Here is a 27,000-nt window from a genome sequence, read left to right as displayed (position 1 = left end):
AGGCAGAAAAACATGATGTGAATTCCTACATAATCTTGTTGAGTGTGTATTCCAGATTTTTGAGTGTCACCGATTTCAAGCTGGATACATCTTGAGTACTTTAAATCTGCAATTGACCTTTGCCTCTACACATTCTAATGCCAAATCTCATTTATTAAATATCGTACCCAGGAAGTATTTATTACTACTGTAATAAGATTACACATGTGACTTGATAGTGCTATTGCATCAAATCTTATCAAAATGCCACAGTCTGCACAACTGTAGAAAAGCATTTTGCAGCAGATGGTCGTTTTGGCATGCCTCGTGCTCTGCATTTTTAGCTTAATTATTTCCATAACAGATCTAGCCCCCAACCTTCCAAATAACTTTGTTGTTTTAATGGAGGAGACAAAAAGAAAAATAATAATAAAATCTCCCCCTGAAATTGATTACCAAAATATTGTCATATTCTTTCCGTTCAGAAAAGGGTATGGTCTCACACATTATCATTCCGCTCCTTTCAGTAAATAGTGACGAAAGGTTATTCCAGCAATTTTAAAAATGTTCTCAAATAAAGAAAAACAAAGAGTAAATCTTTTGATTTTCACTCCTTAATTCACATGATGCATTTGACTAAAACTTATTCTTTAAAAGATATCACAGTAATTGCCTTTTTTTACCTGTATCCTGAAATCACCAGAAATTTTAGTTACACAATTCTAATATGCTGTCCCACAATGTAGTACAACTATTAGAAATTTACCACATCCTTTCCAATGAATGACTTCCTACCTTATTCCTCCCTCCCACAAATGCCCACTAAAATTAGAATTTTTTTCTTTAAGGGGAGAAAAAGCCAAATGCTTCAAATAAAATGAGCATGCAAAGCAGCACGTTATGTGATACAAATCTGGACATTCTACTCTTGTTAGAGAATTTGAGGTCTATAGCATTCACAGTCACTCCCAACCACAGCCAAAGCCAAAAAAAATAATGAGCAACTGTGGCATGGTACTTATTATTCGCTTTCCTGCTTCCTCCCTCGTTTTCTGAAATCAACATGAAAGAAGCAGAATGGAGGACAAGATGCCATGCAGCAAAGTCAAACTCAATTTTAGGTATGTAGAGAAGACCCTCTCCAAAGTTTTTAGAATAAAGGAGGACAACAATTACTTTAGAATAATTAACATTCTGATTCTTCAGACTCCTCTCAGCTGCTGCTGGGGAAAATCCCACCCTTCACCTGTCTGTGGCCCTGAGACAAATTCTTTGTGTTAGGTGTAGATACATGTTAGACCTTGCCTCCTTCCTAGTCACCTGGCAATCCATATGACAACACAGGCCTGCAAAATAGAAAGCCCCCCCACACACACTCCCCATCTGCTTGCAGCTGCAACACACACACACAGACTTCCAAAGAGCTGTTGTTGTAGCCCTTTATAGGAACATCTATGAACAGACTCATCCAAAAGGGGAGACGGAATGCCTTTACAGCATTGCATCTGCATTGCTTCTTTTCTGGATTTAGAGGTGCATGGTGATAGTGGCCCAGTTTTTCGGGGGGGGGGGGATCTAGGCAAACTGCATAATCTGCCTGACTCAAAGACTCCTCCACTGGTATGAATTGCTGGTAGAGTGAAAGCCTTGTGTGCTGCTGCTGCTACCACCATACACATGTAGGTGTAGAAATAAACAAAGCAGAGCAAAAGAAAAAGTGATGAGATAAGAGAAGAGGATGAAAAAAGATGCCTGTAATGGTACAAAATATAATTAATAATAATAATAATAGTAATAATAATTTATTATTTCTACCCCACCCAACTGGCTTTCCCCAGCCACTCTGGGCGGCTTCAAACAAAAGATTAAAAATACATTAAAACATCAATCATTAAAAACTTCCCTAAACAGGGCTGCCTTCAGATGTCTTCTAAATGTCATATAGTTGTTTATTTCTTTGAAATCTGATGGGAGGGAGTTCCACAGGGTGGGTGCCACTACCGAGAAGGCCCTCTGCCTGGTTCCCTGTAACTTCGCTTCTTGCAGTGAGGGAACTGCCAGAAGGCCCTCAGAGCTGGACCTCAGTGTCCAGGCAGAATGATGGGGGTGGAGACGCTCCTTCAGGTATACTGGGCTGAGGCAATTTAGGGCTTTCAAATATAAAACTATGAGGGCCAAGAGGCAGTATTCTGTATTCACCACACAAGAGAATCTGCTTCAGAGGGCTGGGGAACACCCCTGAGCAGATTTTTGGAGCACACAGGGGTCTACAAGAAAATAAGAAGCAGAAGTCTTGGGTGTATGGAACTGTGCCTACACAAGGTTGGTTGCCACTCAAATCGTCTGGAGTCAGAATAAGTCACAGATACAATCGGTTATAGTTCCTTGTATCAATTACTCAGTGAGCTTGGCAAATTATAGATAAATGTTTATCATTGTGGATAAAGGGATCTCAGACATCATCTTCTTTAAAATGTAAGTAGGAATTCAAACCATTTCTGTATCTCATGCTAAATACAATTCAGGAAGCTTCACGCTTCACATTGCCCAGTAACTTGAACAGGAACTCTCTCCTTCCCCCAAAAGTTGTCCATTTGAAATGGATCCTGATTTTGTGTATGTTTCATTTTTACTATGTTTTTTATTTATTCTCTCCATCAGAAGCATCAGTTGTGTCAAATTTTGTCTCTTTTCTTCTTCTTGAACAATTTCTTAGCCAAATCAGAGGCACACCTCTCTGCCTGTGAGTGATCTAAGCTTGTTGTGGATTTCATGCAAGCCCTTTAAATGGTCACTTCCGGCCGCCAGCTACATAGAAAGAGCCATCAGGAAAGGCTAGGGAGTCCTAGCTTGCAAGGAAAATTACTCTTTTAACACATGCTTGCGCCAGTCACAACTAATCAACACTCATGTATTTGGTGTTTGGGTCTCTATACTCAAGAAAAGTGAGACTCAATACATACCATTACTATGACATTTATCTATGAAGAATGACTGAAAGCTGTTAGACCATTAATTCAAATGCAATTACTATTTGGCTTCTTAATAAACTTGGATTTTAGTCTCATTTTATAACTGCTTGCCCACATTTTTGCAAGGTAGACACAGCTTGCATTTTTAAGACAGCTTGGACTTCCTTCACGAGTGCAAGCAGACACAATGGGGAAACAAATGCAGTCTCAGAGAGGGGGAAACCCATCAGTAATACACAGATAATAAAGCTGGGTCCCCTTGCTGCGGTGCTTCATTTATCAAAATTTTCCAAATCAGCTCAACAACCTTGAGTGGTGGAACATTATGAGCAATACAAGCAGCATTAAGGTTATTACAACAATGCAGAATACCGCTCACAGTACTTGACTTGCAGACACCATGACAAGAGGCACAGTGCACAGGGGATTCACTAACTGTTTTTCTGTACTTCATTTTCCCTGACAGTTTCTCATTAAAAGGGATTGTGTTGCGTGTCTGTATGTGTGCGCGCACAAGAGAGTCATATTGGAAGTCTCAGTTAATCATGTCAAAGAATAAACAGAGTATTCTCTCCTACATCATTCTAAACAATTTCATAGATTAGAATAATATCAGATCGACATTGGAGCAGGCTTAGCTTTAGCCAGCAATTTATCACTATCCATTAAGCAATGGGACATCATTAATTCTTTTGTAAGAGGATGTGGGGAGGCTAATTTAACCCAAAACTAAGTGCTTGCAAAACAAGCTTTCAAAAACTGGAAAGGAAAACCATTCAGAATATATATAAATGAATTACAATGCAAATTTTCACTTCCACATCATGTTAGTGTTTGAATCCCTGCAAAGGAAAAGAAAGTAGCCCCCTACAAGGCAGCTGCTTGGTTTGCATTACATGTGAAGCACAACTATGGCTCAGTGTGAACCAGCAAGCATGCTAGTTTGTGGGAGTGGTTTTTTAAAATCTTTTTTGTTTTGTTTTACCTATTTTGTGATTTTATCCTGTATTTTTATTTTGTGAACCACCCTGAAATCTTTGGTTTAAGGGTGATATGCTGCTGCTGTGAAAATTGTGCCTGCTGCACTATTCCCTTGGACATTTTGCTGCTGTGCTAAGCAATGGTTTGGCTTAGTGTTATATGTGAACCATGACTTGCTTCTCTCTGAACAAACCACAAGCTGTTCTTGGCCTACTATGCTTGATGCGTTTGGAATGAAATAAACCATTGCTTCGGTCCTGATAGTATGGCAGCAGCAGAAACAGGAGAGGAGCCACTGGCAGAAATGACCAGCAGAATCCGAGACAAGGGAAGAGAGACAGCGGAAGAAGATTGGAAGAAATTTAAGGACTATCTTAGGAAACATTGCAAAATTAATGAATGTTAGAATGACGTTGGTTTAGAAATAATGTGGTTCCCAGCTGTAATGGTTTAAGTAAATAGAAAAGAAAGGTTAAAAATTATATGAAAAATAAGGGAGAGGATTTGCTGAATTAATAAATAGAAATTGGAATACAGAAAGGGGAGGTATGAGGAAGTCGGGGAAGTAAGGTATAAGAAAATAAGGGAATGAAATTATACTTGTTTTTTGTTTGTGTTTGTTTGTATTGTTGTTTTGTTTTGTTTTTATATAATTTTTGAAAATTTAATAAATGTCTATTAAAAAAAAAGAAACAGGAGAGGAGCCAAGGGGCCATGGTTTTCTAAATGAGCATTAGCACACTTTTTCACACTGAGCCCCTAGTTTGGCTAACTGTAATGTGCAAACAAAGCCACTGTATGGACTAGAACTGTGTCCAGGTAACATCACAAATCTTCCACCTTCATTACAGGAAGAGAAATTGGGGGTCATTTCTCCAACAGTTTCTCAGGGGTGGGGCTCACTATTAGCAGTAGCACAGTTTCTCTCTGTTTTCCTAAGGCTCCCCACCCACGGCCATCTCTCCAAGCGTTAGCCATAGAAACCATCCTGACTCATAGTGTGTCAAAGGAAGGTATGGGCTGGCATCCTGAACTGGACCACTCCTATTCGGAAAGAAGAATAACTGCAGCATTCTGTTGCAGGTCCAACTGGTCACCTGCGTGCTCAACATTTACTTCCAAGTCTGTTATGCATGGCAGTTATTGTCCTTTGTCCAGGGTCTTTTCTGAGCATGACTCACTGTTTCCCTATGGCGGGTTCTTTCCCTGGCAGGTTCGAGCCAACCTTTGCCTTTGTCTGCATGCTCCATCACCAGCTTGACACAAACCAGTAACTGGATGTGAGCAGAGGGAAGAGATCGGTCAACTGGCGCTGCTCTTTCACAGGCCCCCAAGCCTGAAGCCTGAGAGGTGCTCTTCCCCTCTGTAACTACTTCCCCTCTTTCCCTTTGGGGGGAAAGGCAACTAAGTGATCCCTATCTGAAGATAAGTCACAGGTTCCCTGTGAATACATATTACATTTCCCTTCCATCTCACAGTGATGCTCAGATGATGAGGACCGATACAGAGAATATAAAAGAAGAAAGCTTCATCTGTAAAGCTTCTAAATGGCTAAAGATTCCTGCTTGGGGCTACCGCAAGCAGAGAACGGACTTGGCAAGCAAAATGTACACATCTTCAGGCTAAAGTCCTATGCATGCATACTTGAGCATGCCCCTTTGAACTCTATGGGACTTGCTTCCAAGTAAATAGTCACACAATCAGGCTGTCATTCTCCCTTTTAAAGTTTAGAGCAGGGTAAAATACACACAATGGCTGGCGTCCAATGGACCATGAAGAAGGCTTTTGCATATGCAATGAGGCTTCAGAGATTCTTTTCCAACTAAAGGCCCCTCTGCTGCCGGAGAAGCCATTTCCAAAACTCTGGGGATTCTCCAGAGCAGCCTTTAAACACAGCGCAAAAAGCTGTAAGTGGAAAGGTGGAGGGGGGTGGGGGAGAATCAGAGACAACCTACTATATACACAGAAGTGCTTGCATCCACCCACAACTCTCTGGGTCTGTGCCTGGTGTGCTGCATCTGGAAAAAATAAATCTTGCATCCATATTTGACAAGAAATCCTATTTAAACCATGTTGAGTAAGTGGGGAAATTTGGCATAGGATATGGAGAAATACATTTCCCCATTTTCCAACATAGCTTATCACAGCATCAGAAAACATTGATGGCAAGAACCCATACTTATTTCAGTAGTTTCAAAACTATCATTACTACAAGGGGGTGGCAGTGCTAGGAGATCTGGAGCAGGGCCAGTGGGCACAGCTCATGTATTTGGGGCGATGCCCTAATAGAACTAATGACTCCTTTAAAATAGTACCTGCTGTGTCATGCGTCGTTAAAAAACAAGCTCTTTTTCTTCTTTTTTAAAACTATTCTATTTCTTCATGTGCTTGTGTAGATAATTGATCAATTAACTTAAAATAATACTGAGATTTATTCAATTGGGCAGCAAACCTTACATGATTAGCCCTAAAACAAACTATAGTTTTATTATTACTTATTGGAAAACAGATTCTGTCCTTTCACACAAAGGAGAACTAATACACTGATTGCAGGAAGAGCCGAGATTTTTCATTATTGGACAAATAGAAAAGCAGCAGGTACGCAACGATTGCCAAAACATATAGAGAAGGCTAACAAATTGTTTCAAGGATCATTTGAGGCATCATAAAGACAAGAGCTCTTAGCAGCGTTGTCATTTCCTCATTTGGGAAGTGCAGGGGTGACTGTCAGTGGCCCTTACTGAGCAGAATAGCACCACTTAAGCACAAGAGGAAGGTCTCGACAAGCATGGGGGAACCCTAAGGTTTGCAAACATGAAAGAAAGAAAGAAAGAAAGAAAGAAAGAAAGAGCAGTCCAGTTAGGACTGAGCATGTTCAGCAGCCACAGAAAACTGAGTATCCTGGAAAGGAAAACGGGAGGAAGGAAGGGAATGAGCTGAAATGACTGCTGAAGAGGAGGGTGCCTCTGGGACAGCAGGGAAGGCATGAAAACATCACTGATCAACTGGCAGGTGGTCAGAGGAGGGGAGCTGTAAGAGAAGGCAAGGAGTGCAATGAGTAGAAGCACAGAAGAGGAGTCAATTCTTTTTCTCTTCAAGCATTTTTCTTCAGCTCCCTTTCTTCCCCCTCAAAGAGAAGTTATCAAGAGACAATGGAGGAAGACACACAGAGATATACTGTCTGGACAGTTCACTGTCTTTAAGCGTTCCCGGAGACAAAAGTGACAGCTGACCAAAGAAAAAAATTGAGCAATCCAAGGTTTTAATATGGTAAGAAGTAGCCATCAATTTGTGTGGCCTTCCAAGCGGTAATAAAAATGGGGAAGTTCTAACAGCATTCTTATTTAGTGTGAAACTTTTTTTTTAATGCCTCTGCTAAAACAAATTCTGAAGCAAATACAGCTCATTTTCCTCATATTGCAGCAGCTGTGGCTGGGAAAGTGATTTACAACTCTGCAGCGTCATATAGAGGAATTTGGCCCCTATTGCTGCTGTGGGGAGTGGGAGGAGAGACTGAGTAGCTTGCAATAAACCTGCAGTTAGTTATCCATTGCTTTTATGCAAACACAGCCTGGGCTGAGAAAGTATACAGCAAACCTTCACTGCAGTTCACTGTTGCCACCCTATTACAGGTTGAGGTGTCTGTGCTAAGTATCTTACAGCAGCCCTGCGCAATAGTTTGTTGCTTTTACTGTATTACAGATCAGAGGTTGAGATGAGGCTCATTTAGATCGCCAGTCAAAAATACCCCAGTCAAAAATCCCCAATACGTATCAGGCTGCACCAAGGGGCAATCTATTCCAATTGCCCTCTCAGACCAAAAGCCAGCACTAAGTTGCATGCAGGCTCCAGTAACACATGCATGCTAGAAATTCTTGCTGGGCCCCACTTATTTTTTTTCTATTACATAACAGAATATGTCTTGTGTAACATTATGCAATATGCTTTAGAAAACTGAACTGATTGCCCTTTTTGTCTGTACAGTGGTGCTGGCTTTAATGTTAATTAGCCACAGGCTGCATTTATTATGGGAAAGATGGAGCGGAGGGTTCAGCGCTACACCATGTAAATGTGGCACCTGAATGTTCATCAATTTATATGCCAGTTTACATTCTGTGGAATGTTTCCCCAGATTTAAATGGAAAAAACCACTAAACATTAAAAACAATAAATACCACTTTGGTTGGCTCCCTCTGCTAATTACAAACCCCAAGGAAATTAAAAACAAAGTAATAATTAGAAAACTGTTTTAAGATAAATTTATACCCTCCATATGGAGCTTAAAATATAAAATCGTTCCACCTCCTTTCTTTATATATTTTAAAAAGTCAGGCAGTACAAATCTCAATATTCCTTATTAGCTTAATTTTCCTCTTTCATGGCTTTTCCAAGCAGGCTTTATCAGCAGGGAGGGAGCTAGAAAAATTGAACAGGTACAACTCCATATAAGGCTATGCTAATGCAGAGGACATAATATATTTGGGGAGGGGAGATATCACAGTCCCCCCCACACACAAAATATATGCAACCACATTTATATTCTGGCACAAATGAAATTCCTTTGTTGTTGTTGTTCTTTTAAGAAAAGCAGACACTACAAAACTGCAATATGCTTCACACCAACAGACATGGCTGCCCACCCACCTGCCACCCCCCGCCGGAGAATTAAAATAATTTTTGACGAAAAGGCAGTGTCTGTCTGGCTATGGCTCTTTTTTGCTTCCTGATGAAAAAACAAGATAAGGGAGCATATTGGTCATCAAATATATAAATGCCTTTGAAAAGGAAATAAGTGCCACCAACAGAAACAAACCAGGTACAAATTAAAATTCACTGCTTCAAAATTATAAATCAGTGCAGAGCTCACATAATTTTAAAATTCAGTCTTAAATTTGTTTGGCAGCAGAGAAAAGAGGGTGAAAAGGCTGAGGTTTATATTGTGTTACTGCTCTGCCCCAAGAGCTGAGGTTTTAAAAAACAATTGCCAACACGGAGGGAACTCCACACAGGATATAAACCTTGAAAAGGTCTGGGCGAGAGGCTGGATAATGAAAACGGTGAGGAGGGTTCAATTAGAACATTCACTACAAGATTTGATCTGGTTTGATGGATATAGGGCATGTGACTATACACAATAAAGGCCAGAGGTTGCAGCACTGGGTTGTTAAAAGCAGGGCACCCAAAACACAGGGCAAGTCGGTCTGCAAAGCTCCAAGCAGCTGTAGCTGCCAGAGAGCACAGTGGAAAGAAATGATCATTCCACACACACCTGTGGTGGTAGAAGAATGAATCAGATTATTAGGGTGCAGGAAATCTTTCTTGGCTCACCTGCCTTCCCCAAAGGGAAAGGGAAGCCTCAACTGCGCTCTGCCACCGACAGCAAGTAACCCCCTCCAAATCCAGTCAGCCAGCAGTCATGCGCTAGATGCATCACTGCTATTGATTCATCCCCTGCAGACCCCGCCATGACCGTCTGTGGCTTTTTACAGCAGAACAATACGATACAGAAGAACTCCCGTGTCCTTGTCTCACAAGTCCTCCCCGCATTGGTGTCGTGGGCAACTCACAGACACTTTCCAGCTACTACGAACGACCATTCGGAAAACATAATAGGAAACAGCCAAGAGAAGGCTGGAAAAGGGGGTCTGGGTGGAGTGGGATGGGATGGGGGAAGCCTTATTGCCTCCAGAGCTTTCCAGCCATCTCCCCCCCCCCCCTTTCCTTCACATGACTGCCTCTCATTGGCACCAGCCTCATTACCCTCTGAAGAACAGCCACTTAACTCCTTTGGGACCAGAGTTCACATGAAGAGATCTTGACAGGCAAGACACATTTCCCTCACAGCCTGCTCTCCATCTTGAGTTTGCAGATATGCAAAGAGAAGGGGGGTGGGGCTTGGATATTACGGCCCTCTTGTCTCAGAGTAAGAACCTCTTAAACAGCAATCTTTATTTCACAAACCAGCTAACAGAGATGGGAAAGTGCCATTATCTATTCATGGGGGTGCCATGTTGGGATAGTCTTGCTAACATTAAGATTTAAAGTGCAAAAAAGATGGGAGGTTTGAGCTAAGTGTTAATTATAGGAGCACTTCACGGTATCGATTAAAACTAGCTTACAGTTCAACTTACAGTAAACCTATTTCTGCCAAAAGGGAAAACAATAACTCCTCAGCTATGATCTATGTACACTGTTTTGGTGAAAGAATGTAGGCTTCTGGTCGTCACCACTGCAAGCTAGCCAGTGGCGTAGCGTGGGGGGTGCAGGGGGGGCCGGCCGCACCAGGCGCAACATCTGGAGGTTAGGGTTAGGGGGCGCAAATCCACGGGTTAGGGGGCACAAATTACTTGCCTTGCCCCGGGTGCTGACAACCCACGCCACGCCACTGAAGCTAGCTACATTTGAAATAAGAGAACTGCAAAATTACTACAGTGGTACCTCAGGCTAAGTACTTAACTCATTCTGGAGGTCTGTTCTTAACCTGAAACTTTTCTTAACCTGAAGCACCACTTTAGCTAATGGGGCCTAATGTTGCCGCTGTGCAGCTGCTGCATTATTTTTGTTTTCATCCTGAAGCAAAGTTCTTAACCCGAGGTAATATTTCTGGGTTAGTGGAGTCTGTAACCTGAAGCGTATGTAACCTGAAGCACCACTGTACTTTTATATTAGCAACATTAGCAGTGTGGTAGCCCACCTTTGCACAGTTTATGCCAGCATTGTAAGAGAATGCATAATAGTTACTAACCCATGAGCCACAAAAGTGCATTTACTTGGGAGTAAGTTCTGTTTTCTCTGTGGAGCTGACCTTCCCTTCCCATTCTTGGCAATCTCCTCCAGTCCACAAAAACCTCCCTGTCCCACAGCTAAGCAGGCAGGTAACTGTTGATCAAGTCAATTTTAATTGTATGGAGTATGGATAGGGCAGCTATCCAGATGTTGTTGGGATTCCCAACGCTCATCCGCCCTAGCCGCTATAGCCAATGGTCAGAGATTATAGGAACTGCAGTGAAGCATCTGGAAAGCCAGATGTTCCCCCATTTTTGCTATGAAAAAACACATGTACATCTTCTAATCTAGACAGATCATAAGGATGCCCACAGGTGAGCTTGTGCAATTTGAGAAGAGTGGGTCAGGTTAGGAGGTATGTTTAAGGCAGCATGCAGTCAGTCAGTTATATCCCCTGAACAATGCAAGAAGCTGACAGAGTAAGTGGAACACAACCTTTCAAGAAAATATCTTAGCATTCCAGGAACATTGCTACGTACAGAATTTACAACCAAAAGTAAAACACCCCAGGAGCATCCACCGCACTTTCAAGACAGACTAGAACAAACTGAAGAGCTCACTTCTCACTCTGCAAACGGCAGATCAAATGGAGATCCATGTGTGCATGAAAACTTACAGACTATGGTGCTCTGTCAACGTCAGAAGCGGGGTCTTACCTTTCCCTCCGCCTCTGTGTGTATTGGAAAATGCAAGCTTGCACTGATAGCTCTGTTGCCTGGCTGTTCGATTGTAACAACCACAACAAAAATGTGTGCAGGAAAATGTTGGTTTATTTCTCTCTTTTAAAAAAAGAAACTTAGCCATCCCTGCAGAAAAAAGAAGCCATGCTGGCAACAAAAACAGATTTATGCCACAAAAAGAGCATGAACAATAGATACAGCAGGCACTGACCCAGAAGGCAATGTTAGCGATCCTAAGTGACTAGTGCAAAGCAGACTCTATCTATATCATAGAAAACCGTGACAAATTTTAGTGCCTTGATAATCAGAGTTCTTCTGCATCTATGCATTACCCTAACTGCTTCCAGACTCCAGTTAGCATGAGGGGAACAACTGTCAGCCACGTTACACATATTAGAGGATAGGGGCCCCAAAGTAGAAGCTAATCTAATGGGATGTTCAGTATGTTTTGACCCACAGAAACCTATCTGTGGTGTTTAAGTCTGTATAAAGCCACATTTCCTAAAAGTTCAAGCATGTTGTAGAAGTCCAGTCTAGTGGCAAGACTCAACTACAAGTTATCAATATGTTCTTGCTAAGAAACAGGAGCATAGTCAATATTTTTTACAAGGGTTAGGCACCAGCCCTCTGAAACACCCTCTCCTCTTTCAGAACAGGAGGCAACAACCTTGATGAACTTCAAACAATCAAAGACTCACCTGTTTCACGAAACTTTCCCTGACTCGTACAATGTTTTTGTAAAGTGTGCTATGTTGTTGCCTTTCCAGGATTTCATTGTATTACAGGGTCTGGTTGCATGCAAGTCTCTAAGCAGTTTACAAAATAATAATATAAGCAAAGAATGGAACTATTTTGGCATTAAACAAAATATATGAAATATATAAATAAATCATTTTTAAAAAGTCTCTTAACTATTGTCCTGATTAGGACAGTGCTCAAAAACGGATTTAAACTTTCTGGAAAGGCAACTATTCTGTTAATACGCAATTCATACAGTTTAATTAATATCATTCCTTTTGAGAAACACCAACTAGTTCCTCTAACCCATCTTGAATTTTTTTCATTGATTTTTTTAAAAAACAGGTTCTTAAGCAGGCAAATGTGCAAACAATGCCAAAATTGACATGAGAAGGGAGCTTCAAAACCAGACTAATGAGGAGCACAAAGTACACACACCACATTTTGCACAGTGAAGACTGAGAGACAAATCAGATGTTTTCCTTTCTTCCAAGCATAAAGCTTTTTTTTCTCAAAACTGGATTTCTCCACTGTTTCTTTTTAATGGACTATACATATATATTGGTTAGAAAAAATGAACTTCTCTGTACACAAGAGTGTATGTTTTCAATCATGCCTAATATCTGTAGAACACTATCTTGCCATTTCGTTGATTTTTGAAAATGTCCTACATATATTTAATTGGCACTCATTTGGTTTTCCTCTATCTCTATCTGAACCCATTCCAGCGACATATTAAAACCAACAAAGTCAGAAAAAAACTAATCTTAAAGATAATCCTACCTATTTATTTCACCCATATTTTAAAAGATGGTGTATGCTTAACATTCTCCACTTTCACAAAACCTCTGAGTAAACCAGTCATGGTGATTTTTAACCAGTAATGTGACATCCTCTAACCTTCACATTTGGGGTATGTCTGTCCTTGCAAGTAGGCTAAAGGAAATGCTTGTATTTGGCAACAGATTTCAAGAAGAGATTCAGCATTGGTACTTTTTCTGACATTATGGCATGGTGAGACTGTGAACAGTGGTACCAAGCTGAAATCTGGGGTGTCAAGAAGTACCTCATTGGCCTGGACTTGGCTCATACATACAGTGAATGCTATATAAAGCTTACAGCCTACTCATGTTGCCCCCATAACTGCACCCAACTGGAAAGTTTATAGTTTGAAGGAAGCTGTTAGCTTTTTGATGTCTATCCAAGATAGATACTATTTCAGTGCCAGCCACATATTTGGGAGGGGGGAGGAAAAGACACCAGTAGGCCTGGGGAAACCTTGCTCAGTGCTGACATACATTCATACCTGGTGCACATTACTGGTAAACAACACATACCGGTAAATGCTTCATTTGGGGAGGGGAGATTGATGGCTTGCTATTGCAAGAAACGCATTAAGAACCAAACTTGCATGAGCTATAAGAACACAAATTTCAACACCGAGCTATAGGATACAGCTTTGCAACTGCTCGTTATCCAAATCACAATTGTATCCAATTTTGGATAGCGGTTTGAGCCAAGAAATCAGCGCGAGAAGTTGAAGGACAAATAAACAAGGTTGTAGGCAGGAAACTGAGCTGAGCCAGGAACAGGACATCAGAGATGTTTAAAAAGACAATCTAGCTGGATTTGGAGGGCTGTGCCAGCACAAATAGCTGCTCGGAGTTATGGAAGGAAGCCCAGCAGTAAGACAGTAGGCAATTGACTGGCACCTGGCAAGAACCAATCGGGAGTGGTGAAAATACTGAGACAAGCAGAGAAGAGCAAGGCAAATGTAAAAAGATACAAACTAGAAATCAGTCCACAGCTTGTAGGTTACATGTATGCCAACCAGGTACCCAACACATTCACTTAATCAATCCCTGTTACGATTTAATATAGCTTCTGATGGAAAAATAATGCAGAGTCAGCCAACTAGGCTGGAGGTAAAATGCAATGTTTCCCAAACTGTGGTCCAGGCACTATCAGTAGGCCTCAGCTCACTCTCAGGTGAGCCTCCTTGTTACAGCCCTCCTGAACCTCCTTTATAGACTTTTTGGTACCACGCACAGTTGTGAGGGGAGAAATATAAAGGAAGAAACAGATGTGACTGATGGAGTGACTGGCCGAGTGAAAGGAAAGGAAAAGAACGAAGATGGAGAAGGGAGGTAAACAGGGCAGATGGATTAAGGAGATGCACTGCTGTGCCTTCTCTCTCTCTCTCTCTCTCTCTCTCTCTCTCTCACACACACACACACACACACACACACAAAACCAGCCCTCCTTCTTTCCTACGCAATCTGCTGCCAAGTCAGGAAGCCTCCTCCCTCCTCTGAGGGGAAAAGGACCTGAGCGGATGTTGATGGAAATGAGAAAGGGAGACAAAACATTTTTATTGTAAATGACAATAAAACGAGAGAGAGTAACAGGACAAGGGAGGGAAGCTGTCAAAGAAGGAGAAGATGTATGCCTGTCTCCACCTGCTGCCATTGCAGCGCCACCGCTTGCAACTGGTGGGCCTCAGCCATTTTCAGGCCTTTCAAATGGTCTCTGGGAGTAGAAAGATGAAAACATCTGACAGTGGCATCAACACAGCTGAACTGGTTACATGGACAGCTCCCTAGTATGTCAGTGCAGAGATACTGGATTAAAGACAAAACACATTTACATCAGGGGCTGCCAACGCGGTGCCCTTTCAGAGGTTGTTGGGTTCCAACACCCCTGGGTCTAAAATTTTATCAATGGCCAGTAGGCAGAAGAGACCAGAATGCACCCTCACTCTTTAGAGAAGGCTTCTCAAACCTGGGTCTCTAGCAGTTGTGGACTACAACTCCCATCATCCCTAACTAGCAGGACTAGTAGTCAGGGATGATGGGAATTGTAGTTCAAAAACAGCTGGAGACATAAGTTTGGGAAACCCTGGTTTAGAGGCAGCATATCTCCAGTCACCAATTACTGGGGAGAACCTACAAGGAGCAGCTGTTAACATCAGGTCCTGCTCATTGGCTTCTTGAAGCATCTGGCTGTGAGCAAAACAGAATACTGGACTAGCACCTTGGTCTGATCTACTCAGATAATTATAAAGCTCATAAGAGTGTTTTCTCAGGATCACTTGTCACAGATTAGTTATGCCTTAACTAAAGTGACAGTAGAACAATCTCTTGTTTAAAATTCTCAAAGCATGTCAGAGATTCCAGTGTATACACACACATACAGATGTACGCCACACAAAACCAATCAGCTCATTCCCATACTTAAGCATTCGTCTTCAAATGGTGAATCATGAACCTCAACTGGATTGCATATAAGCGCAGTCAGCACCATTATCTTTCTTGTTTTGCTGAAATTTAAGAGATCAAGAGAAAGGTGGACGTATACAGTAAAAAAAAAAAGTTAAAAATAGTCCTAAACTGCAATATAGGATTAAATATGGATTATGGGCTTGATAGCATTGACAACCATTGCACTAGAGATTGGAAGTAAACAAACAGACTGGGGGAAAGACTTCTTATCAAACAAGAAACAAAAGGAGGAGCTGCTTATATTCTTATATAAATTAGCATGTTGTAGAATTACCAGGCCAATAGATCTGGGAATTCATTGCTGTTCTTTTTGCAATTCAAATGATGAAAAGGTTTACATGGATTTAAGCTACCCTTGCTTCTGAAGTCAATCGTGCTGGATTGGCTTGTATCCAAAAGCACCAGTTCAACTGGTTTTCAGTTAAGCAGCGCTTTAAATATTCCAATCCTTGCTTGTCTGAAACCAGGAGTGAATCTGCACCCCTCTTTGTGTCTCCATTCTTCTAAATTATATAATCTTGACCAATGAAAGAAAAAGTGCAGAACTAGGTGAACCATGAGTCTGACCAACTCTGATAGCAGGTGGAGTTCCAACAAGCATCTCAGATTGCAATCACTTATGTTTTTATTTATAAGTTGTTCTGAAAGAAAATAAAATATTTGAAATATGCCATTAGAAGGCCGGATTTTGAATACTGCAATTAATTGTCCGAGAGAAATTACAGAAAGCAAATATTTTGTTGGACTAACTTCATTAAAACACTCATTACATGAATAACAATGCTGCAAATGCATTCTAGTATTCGGCAAAGAATATAAGGCGGTTACCAAAATACCAGAGAATGCCAGCATCCCCATGTCTCTAGGGTAGTTCTAACAATTATGCAGTTATTCAGTACACTGAATTAGTTTCTTCTGTGGAATAAAAGGACACGAACTTCCTTCAGTTTAATTCCCCTCTTGTACAGCCTTTGCAATGTTCATTCAGAAGCCACAAGCTTATTGTAGCTGCTGAATACTCCCTCTTTTTTGGAAAAAAAAGAACTGAGTCATCTGGAAAACAATGGCTTGTTTTCCAAGCTGCTGAATACACAAGTATGGTATTGTTGATTTCCTTGTTTATTACACAGCCTCTGTAAAGTCAGTGCAAATCATGGAAAAAATTGTTTGAAGCCATAACATTCCAGATAGTCATGCCACTAGGCGTGTTTTGGGCACTCAAACGTTTACTTTTTATGGTACATGAAAATTTACCAGTACTGTCTAAATTTTGAGAGGCAATAAGAAAATAATTACTGTCAAGATGAAAATAATTACTGCCAAGTATTTCTGGTATAGAGGGTAACATCTACAGTGCTGATCCAAATTCGTTACAGAAACACTGAATTCAGACACAATGTCAAATCATGGTTTGTCGTCACAAGAACAAATGTGCACAAGTCTCAAATTCACATGCCCCCCCCCCACCTCCTTTGAGGAGAGTTTATTTAAAGCTTTGGTAAAGGTTTAGAACTGCTGTTTCTCATTTCATCCAAATATAAGTATAGGCCAAGTGTGGTTTGTTGAAACTATAGTTTAGGGTCTTTGATTTTATAGCCTGGCTATAAGCTATGGTTTGTACAAACCAGTTTCTTGTATTTGGATGAAATTGGTTTCAAATTTGTTCATTAAGTCTGTTCCAAATCCAAGCAGAGGATGCAAATATTTGTCCCTTTGCATAGGGAGGTGGAACCATACATGGGTCACTGTAGTAGCACATTCTCATAGCAAGCTATGGTTTCTCGTAAAACCTGAATCTGAGCCATGGAAAACACTATGATCCAAGGTACATAAACTGGTTCTTCTCTCAAGCTGGCCTATTGGTATTTTTTTTTAAAAAAAAATGTCAACCTTGAGTACAGACCTCAGACTGAACACATTTTGTGAAAGGGGGAAGCTTAACACAATGATGTTCCCAGCACTCAGCTTTCTTAAATACCAGACCAGTTCCCTCAATGCCAGCACTATCTTCTGTTCACATTTTTATAATCCACTGCACATTCAATCTATAACCCATCATATTTCTGCCACATAACCTAGATTCCTGAGAATCTCCAATGTTGTGTTTGGTTTGGTTTGGTGGGAGAGGGAGGAAAAAATAAAAAAGAATATTTCTACTTACATGGTTTTGAAACAAAAAAAAATTCCTTCCAGTAGCACCTTAAAGACCAACTAAGTTAGTTCTTGGTATGAGCTTTCGTGTGCATGCACACTTCTTCAGATACACAGAAGAAGTGTGCATGCACACGAAAGCTCATACCAAGAACTAACTTAGTTGGTCTTTAAGGTGCTACTGGAAGGAATTTTTTTTGTTTTGACTATGGCAGACCAACACGGCTACCTATCTGTAAATGGTTTTGAAAGAAAGTTAAAAAGAAAAAGTTGCGAACAGTCTCTAGCGAAGGCTCCGAGCCATAGGTGTCTTTAATACATGGTTAATTCTCCCTCACGTCTTTTATCACCCGCCTTTCCTACCTACGATGTCCTTGAGCACTTGGCTGCCTGCCTTCTTACCTCGTTACTATCCCCACACCTGGATAAACTATGCAATGTTCCACAGAAATGCAACTATTTCAGCTATAAAACTGCTCAAAGTATATAAATAACCGCTCTACTTCTTTACATCCAAGTCAGGTGAGAGACTGTCAAAGTACTGAACTGGTGTCTGGAATTAGTGACAGGCTGGATGAAATCAATAAATGGAAACTCAATCCTGACAAGACAAAGGTGTTGTGGGTAAATGGACTGTCTTCTCAGAGAACTGGTGCTCAGGCTGTTTTAGATTGAGTTGCATTTTTCTCCTAAAGGATAGTGTTTTGCAACCTCAAGGCGCTCCTAGAGCCAGCTCTGTCACTGGACGTTCAAATCAAGCAATCTATGGCCTTTTAAACTGTTGGGAGGTGTTGTTTTTGTTTGTTACTATACTATGTGTTTTTATATTATAAACTGCTCTGAGATCCTAGGATGGAGGACGGTATGGAAATTTAATAAATAATCATAATAAATAATCTGTGTGGTACATAGCACCTTTCATTAGCAGAGGCTGGAGCACCAGCTGCAGCCGATCTTCGACAGAAACAGCCTGGCCATTATAAATCATGTTTAGGTAACATCTGTGACCAGCTACTGTAATGTGCTTTACATGGAGCTATCTTTGAAGACTACTGAAAACTGAAGTAAGTTCAAAATAAGAGCACTAGACTACGATCTGGCACCAGACATGGAAACCTTAACACACTGGTGCTTAAAAGAATTGCAGTAGATTCTGGTCCATTTCTGCACATGCTTTTGAAGCCCTACATAATTTTGAGACTGGGATATCTGGAGGAATGCTTGCTTCCACATCAACCAGCCTGTGTGCCAAGCCATCAGAAAAGGCCCTCCCTTCAGATGCCCTCACTAATTGAGGTTAGGTGGGTAGCAACTGACCAGAGGGCCATTTTTGGTAGTGATTATAGAATTCCTGAGGAGGTTCACCAGGTGCCCATTCTGTTTGATGTGATGCAATTGCCTTTTTGTCCTCATCTGTGCCTTAATCCAATTCAACTGCTTTGTCGTTGCTATTTGTTTAGCTGTATTGTACGTATTTACCATTGTTTGCATTTTTATTGTGAGCCGAAGGATAGTGCAGAAATAAAATAAAGTACAATTAAGTAACTGAGAAAAGAACTGGACTGGACTAGCAGAGTGTGTTACAAGCCCTTCCCACTGCTGCCCTTAAAAGCACAAAGCAACTCTCTCCTACCACTTCTCCCTTCACATCTGCTCTCTCATTCTCACCAATGTTTCAACTGACTGTATGATGCAGACCCCTTTTTGCATTCATTTTCCAGCTGATCTATAGGCAGCCTTGACAAAACAGGCAAAAGCAGGCATTTTTCACCCATCCCCCATCTCTGCCCAAGAGAGAATGTGTCTGATGTTTAATAGCCTCTGCACAAACTTACCCTCTATGATCCAACCAAAGGAACCCATGACCAAATCACTGTATCATATTATTGCCTGAGGCTTCCCTTCCCCACCCAACCCCATTGCATGCATCACAGCACCCGCCCAGCATTCGGCTCCCAGTGGAAATCAGATTCCAATGGCGAGAAGCCTTACCCTGCCTGGCAGCACTGATTCTAGCACTGCTATATCACAGGATAAGGCAAATGATTATTGTGCATTGCTGTTTGACACATTGGGTCTTTTAGGTTTCAGCTGGGTCACACTTCAAAGTTTCTCTTCACGGTTGTACAGTGGTACCTTGGGTTATGTACGCTTCAGGTTACAGACTTCACTAACCCAGAAATAGTACCTCAGATTAAGAACTTTGCTTCAGGATGAGAACAAAAATCGTGTTCTGGCAGCGCAGCAGCAGCAGGAAGCCCCATTAGCCAAAGTGGTGCTTCAGATTAAGAACAGTTTCAGGTTAAGAACAGACCTCCGGAATGAATTAATTACTTAACCTGAGGTACCAGTGTAATCCTAAATGCGCTCCTCCCTATAGCTGTATTTTAAGAGCAATGACATTAATGAAAACAAAGGTTCCCCCATTACAAAACTTGTTTTTAAAGTGCTTTTCATTTCCCAATGCAAATTATTGCCTAGGAGGTATTCACAACAGCTGTGGGACTATTCCCCGCCCCCGCCCCCCAATTTTACAGACCATGGAGGGAGTTAAGACCTTAAGATCTTCGAGACCACTGCACCACACTGCCACTCACTTTACACATTTCTAGAGAAGACTCTTGGAGAAAAGCAGACCAGCAGGCTTAAGGGAGAGCGCAAGGCAACTGCCTAGCAATGAAAATATAATAAAGCATATCATTTGTCTTTCTAAAGAATAATGATTCTAAACCAAATACTGGACCCTGCGAAGCTTAGCTTTCATTTTAAAAACAGTAACATTTTTCTACTCCTCAAGGCTATGAAGTAAAGCTTGAAAATGTGCGGGCAGTGGCAGTGAATCAATCACAGCCCAAAAGGGATCTTTATGGGTCTTCCAGTGTCCAGAGGCAATGCTCATGAATCTGCCATCCAAACTTCTCCTTTCCAACCTACACCCTCTAAGTTTCAAATCAGAACTCATTGTAAACACATGCAAATGTATGCATTCTTTTTCCTTTAGATGAACTATGATGCTATGCTTTCCGATTTTAGACATTTAAAATATATTATTCACACCCAAGCAAGAAAGTCTGACTACACAATGGCCCCTGAAATATATTTGGGGAATTAGGCAAGGATGGCTTTTAGTCTACCTCAATACCCACCCAATGAAGCAATACTTATCACTAGTTACTAAGACAGGAAAAATAACCACAGAATTCTCCTTTCTGAAAGAATAAAATTACCTCTCTCTCTACATATATATATATATCTCATCTATGTATGTGTGTGCGTGCGCATCACCAAACACATACATTTGTTGTTGGCTAAAGACCACAGCTAATGTTGTAATTCAGAAGCTAGGACAGGCCTTCCAGCTGGGATTATAAAGCGCTTTGTTTAAGGCTCAAGCCACAGCAACACAAAGACTTGCAGCTTCAGAAGGTGCGGAATGTTAAGCCAACTCACTCATTCAATTTGATGCTTTTCTCTAATCTTTTATTTTTAATTAATGCTGTTTCTCTCTCCTAGGTAATGACATTTGAAGAGCATCTTATCCATAGCTCTTTTCATCCAGGTACTGCTGCCTGGAGCAGCATGCCTCTGGTTTCTTGAAAGGTAGCCTATTTGTTTTATGGCAGTTATCCGAAAGCTCTGATCAGCCATGGAGGGTAGGGACCTAGCTTTACTGATGCAGCAATCTCCAGTGTTAAATACGTTTCATATTTATGCCTGCATGTATTATATTAATGCTAGCACTTTCCTTCCTATAAATCCTCAGAGAGCACCTTTTGAAGGAGGAAGAGTTGAAAGGCACAAGGGGATTAGGGCTTTATGAAGCCAGCAGATATCTCTAAGGAAGGAGAGATCTTTTCATCCTGCTAAACTGTGCAGGCAGGAAGGCGAGGGGAAGAGTGCAACTACAGGGCTTCAATCCATTTTGAGGCTTTGTGTCTCCTGGTACAAGCCAGACCACCATCAGCAGACTACAGGTCACACAATACAGCTTTCCTGCCATCCTTGCTCCCTACATTCTACAAACAACATCTCTTTCTAGCAGAAATGAACTTGTAGTTGCCATCAACCTCCATCTCCAGCCAAGAATCTCTGGGATACCCAGAGTAATTCAAGAGCAGCAGCAGGAGGTTACTTGGCACAGCTCTTGCTCCCAGGCTCAAATGCCAGCACAGAGAGAAGGCAACAGATGCCCTCTTTTGAAGAAACTCCTAGTTGTGCTTATGCTGTTTGAAAAGAGGGCTGGAACACAGAACAGCTGCTGCTAACTTCTGACCACCTCCAATCAACCAAAGCAAGTTGTTTCAAAAATTAGCAGAATGCAGATGGTAATCAACGGAAACACATTCTAAATGTTATACAGAACTGGTACAACATAATGAAAATCTTATGAGCCACACTATGTATTTTGTTAAAAAAAGAAACAGCCTCTACAGGTCTAGTTCTCAGATTCTTCACAGTAGTAATACATAGTGTCCATCCCAATAGATTTTTGGCAGTGTTGGGTATTTTAATTCTGGCCATCTACTCGTTTTTTTAGTATCTTAGGGACTATCTCAGAGGTTTTCAAAAATGCATAGGAGCAACAGTATTTCTTTACCTGAAATTCCCATTATATATATTTCCTTAAATTCTGCTCACCAGTGTCCCCCATGCCCCCAAACCCATGTGACCACTTCCACTTTGAATCAAGGGAGCTGCTACAACTATAACCTTACCAGGTTGGACATTTTGGAGCAACATATCCACTTTGTTTTATTTATTTGTAAGATTTATATCCTACTTTTCGTCCAAGCAGCTCATGGTAGCATCTGGTACTCAACCAGGCTAACATTTTGCACATCAGTCACAAAAATGCTTGGCTGTCTTAGTGACTCTCTAGCATTAGTATATCAGGAGTACAGTATATTCAAGTACTTGGAAAAAAACATTTTTTCCACTGCTTGCCAGTAGCAGACATGTCACAGTGAACAGTGAACTCAGGTACAACTAGCAACCTGTTCAAAATCCCAACTACTTAATGTGTTACTAATTATCAATGACAGCAACATATAAGTCAAACAGACAGCTCCAATTTTTGTCACAAACAGTAGCTTAAAAAAAAAAAAGCAGGGCAGATTTACTGTACTGTATTGGTTATTAATCAGTTTAGCCTCCCTGTGCCCTCATAATAAGTGTTCTTCCTTTTGACACTCTGTATAAAAGCCATCCTTGATCTAAGAGGCATGAGATTCAATAGAAAATTCCTGGCCACCTTCCATCACCTGTATGGATGTCTACTTTGCCCTCTCTCCCCTAATCTTCAATACTGGGGTGCAGAATATCTTGGCATAAAGAAAGTGCAGCTTGAGGCATGAGCTTACCAGTGAAGAACAAAGCAACACTCATGAACACAAGACAGCATTAGGAAGACATACCCCTTTGATATTCTGTATAAATCATTCCAGGTTAAGCTGCCATCCAAGGGATGCTGAGAGGATCAGTTAATGAGTGTGAAAGCACTTTGAAGATGAAAAGCAATCCAAGCGCCAAGTATTATTTCAAATTGATATTTATGTATGCTGCGTTTTCGTATTTTAAGATGTGCCTTGGCAAGCTAAGGGCTCTCTTTATCAGGAACTGTCTCCAGAGCAATCGGAGGAGATAGATTAAGAAGGCACAAACAAAATTTATATATGGAATTTCCTGGAGGGAGAGGGAATTTCACTGGGAATAAAAGCAGCAGCGGCTTCTGAAACAAGAGAGAGGGAAACCCAGGTCCAAAACAACACATATACATATTTCTATTTTATTTTTAAAAAATGATAAGGGAAAAGAAAAGCAAGTTCTCCACCCACCAAGGGCCACCAGAGGCTGCACTGTTTTCTAGGACCAGTCCCGCCTGCTCCTCATCCCCCTTCACCACCACATGGGTCTCCACAACATACTGCAGAGGACAAAAGTTTCGTCAGTTCTCAGGAATATATATATTTTCCCGGGGGGGGGGGGGAGAGAGAAACTAGAGAAAAAGAAATCTCCAGCAACAGTAGACAGATGCAACTTCCAAGGCGCCCCTCCCGTTCTTTCACACATGGGGAACAACACGCTTCCCCTCCCCAGCCTAGAACTGCAGCTTGGGGGGGGGGGGGGGAGACCGACTGCCGGGGGGGGCGGATGGAGAAAAGAGAGAATCATCCCAAACCGCGGTTGAGGGAGGCGGAGAGGCGGCTTTCGCTTCTGCAGGCCTTTCTCCCTCCTTCCCCGCCAACTAACCCCGCTCCCTCCTTTGTCCACTGCACCCCCCACTCCACTCCGCCCCGCCGCCGCCGCCTCCCTGCCGCTCTCCCTCGGCCCTTCCCCACGGCGAAGGAGACTCGCCTTCCACCACCCGCGAAGGCGGAGGAGCAGCAGCCCGCGTCGGACCCTCGCCTGGCGCCCGAGCTCCAGCCGGGCCTTGCACGCGCTCCCGGCGCCCCCGCAGCCCATTCATTAGCCTGAGAGAGAGCGGCGACGGCCGCCCGCTCGCCCCTTCCTCCCTCCTCCTCGCCGCGTCGTACCTGTTGTCCGCAAGCCCCCGGGCAGCACCTGAGGAGCCAGGAGGAGGAGGAGGAGGCGGCGGCGGCGGTGATTGGGAAGGCAGGCTCCCCCGCTCCCTCCGCGGGTTCCCGGGCGCCGCTTGCTAGGCAGCTCTCAGCCAAGGCTGCCGTCCTCCTTCGCGGCGTCTGCAGCAGCCCACAGTGGCGGCAGCGGAGGGAGAGGGGGCTGGTGCGCGGTGCATTAGCAGCGTCTCCTCCTCAAAGGCCACAGCAGGCTCTGCGGGGAGCACCGAAGAAGAGGAGCTGCTGCTGCTGCTGAGGCTGCCGCGGTTAACCCTTCCCAGCCCGGCCCCGCTGCTGGCAGAAGGACCGAGCGACCTCCTGCCAGCTCTCCCATCAGATCTGGCCCGCCCCCTTCCTCCGTATCTCCACCCACCAAGAAGGTTCCTCCGGCGGCGGCGGCGGCGGCGTGTGTGCCGTGCCTCTGGTTTGTTTGCCGAGGCGTCGTCGGGGCTGCGAGTTGGGAATCCTGGCTTTCCTTGCAATCGCCCGCCGGCTCTGCTCTAGAGTAGAACCGGAGAGGATCGCGGCGGGTCTGGGTTGGAATGCGGCGGCGGCGCGCTCCTGAAATCAAGGCTGCCTTTCGCCGCCAATGCTGAACTTGTATCGCCGAAGTCGGGTTTACTTTTGAGACAGCGCGCCCCGTTGATCGTGGCCGTGTGGAACAGCATCTCGGAGCATGCTTAGCATACGCGTGAACCGGGTCGTTCCCCCACCCCCCACGCGCGCCTTAGCCCGAAATGCACGGGGATCAATTACTTTACACTAGGATTCGCGCTGGCACCCCTTTCTGCTGTAGACCTCAGTGGTGTTCACACGAGGCGCCTAGGCCCTAGGGAAGTGCGTTGGGCTCCGCAGCTCACAGGTGGAGCGAGATAGGTTTTGCTGATTCGTAGCCGGGAAAGTGCTCGTCCAGGGTAGAGGGAGGTACAGCAAAGAGTCACCTGCGTTTGTGTAGATCAGCAGGTCTTTGCCTAGTCCAAAAGAGACAAGCAGCGTTCCTAAGCAGTTTGCAGGCTTTGAGGCCCTCAGTATGGCAGCCCACCTTATTTTATTTTGCTTTGTTTGGTGGAACAGTAAGATTTTGGGGTGGGAGGGGAGTGTCATTTGTGCACCTGCAGTAACCCATTTCACATACTGGGAACACTGACAACTGATGACTCCATCGCAGAAAACTCTAAACCCAAGCAGAGCAGAGAATTCAATTCGGTAACATGACCCCAGCTGAGCTGCATGGCTCTGATCAGATATATGCACTGTGTGGTCAAAGAACACTTTTTCTCTGTGTGTCACCCACACGTATATACAGAGAGATGAATATGTCACCGATCTAGGTTCATTTCAGCCTCGCTGTCTCTCATAGACACACACTTCTCCCAGAGCCTGGTCTGGATCCAAGCTACTCCTTTGTTGCACCTGCCGGTTGTGGCTGAGCAGCTGCTGTAACTTCCTTTCAGCCAGGTATCGTTCAGACAAGCCGCAGATTAATAAGTAACCAAATGAGAGTTGGGGGAGGCAAAACAGGAAGGAAACAATCTCCCATGCCTCACTGGGTGATGTGGACATCAAAAAGCTGCAAGGACCAGCCAAGAGTCGGTTGGCAATCCTGTTTCAAAGGCCATCAAAAAGAATAGGTTTGCACATAGCTGGCTCCTAAAATGGTTTGCAGTAAATTTTCTTTAAAAAGGTTTGCAGCTGGGAATACTGTCCCTACCTTGAACATGTCTTACTGTGAAGTACGCCAGATAATTTAGATGCAACTTAATTTCAAGGTAAATGTACATAGGGATGTAGCCCTGCAGCTTGATCTAAGCACAGTGATTCAGAATATCTGTCACACTTTTACCCTGCTCTTCTCAAAACAGAGGTGATCACGGTGGTTTATAGGGAACCCATATAGCTTACAAGACAAGAGGTGCTTAGGCTTCATAGACACCATACATTTAAAGCACACACCCAAAGAATCCTGGGAGCTGTAGTTCCCCATCAAAGAGCTACAATTCCCAGCAAGCATCCCTAACAAACTACAATTCCCAGGACTCTTTGGCAGGGTGGGATTTAAATGTACGGTGCCTCAGCAGCCGAACTGCATTGTTCTGGACCCAGTGAGTTCAGTGCTTTTATCCACAATTCCAAGGTACTGCTGCACTTGGAATTTGGGTTTTTTTTGTTTTTTAGGTTACTGAACCTTAGAAAGGGTACTGTAGATCTGGAAAGGATGCAGGGAAAAGGGGCAACTCCCCTATGAAGAAAATGTATAATATTTGTAGATATTTGGTTTAGAATAGCTACGATGTAGAGAAAGTGGCCAATGAGAGAGGTTTTTTTCCTTGTTCCATAATGCTAGAACCAGAGCTCCACTCCAAATATTTCTGTGGTGTGTCCCCAGCCCTGGCCTTTACATCACTTTGAGAGGCCAAAAGTAGGTAGAGACAGAATTCCAGACATTCACATATCTAGGGAGGTCAGCAGTGTACCCACTGCCAGAGCCAACAGCAGATGGAGCCAACTTATTCTAGGTTTTCCCCATCACCACTGTGATGAGGGCAGTGTTCTATGAGGGTAAAACAGACGGGACAGTGCCCTGTTTGCCCTAAATCAGGCATGGCCAAACTTGGCCCTCCAGGTGTTTTGGGACTACAATTCACATCATCTCTGACCACTGGTCCTGTTAGCTAGGGATGATGGGAGTTGTAGTCCCCAAACAGCTGGAGAGCCAAGTTAGACCATGCCTGCCCTATACGGATCCATCTCCACTGGAGAAATAAGCAGTTGTTCACATATCACATAATTAAACTGACATTCACTAATATCACTTGGTGATAAAAGTGCACCTTTCCACCAAGAATTGGGCACTGAT

At 42.9% G+C, this 27,000-nt stretch overlaps 1 protein-coding gene across 2 annotated transcripts in view; it reads right to left on the bottom strand.

Annotated features, from left to right (window-relative positions):
• The window catches only part of NDST1 (N-deacetylase and N-sulfotransferase 1), a 79,439-nt gene extending 54,960 nt beyond the window's left edge, over positions 1–24,479 (bottom strand). For both annotated transcript variants that reach the window (XM_083728682.1, XM_083728683.1), the window contains exon 1: positions 24,102–24,479. The gene's annotated coding sequence lies outside the window, so the exon portion shown is untranslated. The remainder of the gene's footprint in view (positions 1–24,101) is intronic.
• Between the last annotated feature and the right edge of the window lie 2,521 nt (positions 24,480–27,000).

The sequence above is a fragment of the Podarcis gaigeae genome (assembly GCF_964106915.1).
Source record: "Podarcis gaigeae genome assembly, chromosome: 2".
Classification (NCBI taxonomy): domain Eukaryota; kingdom Metazoa; phylum Chordata; class Lepidosauria; order Squamata; family Lacertidae; genus Podarcis; species Podarcis gaigeae.
Note: the sequence above shows the minus strand (reverse complement) of the source record. Positions and strands in the feature narration are given on the sequence as shown.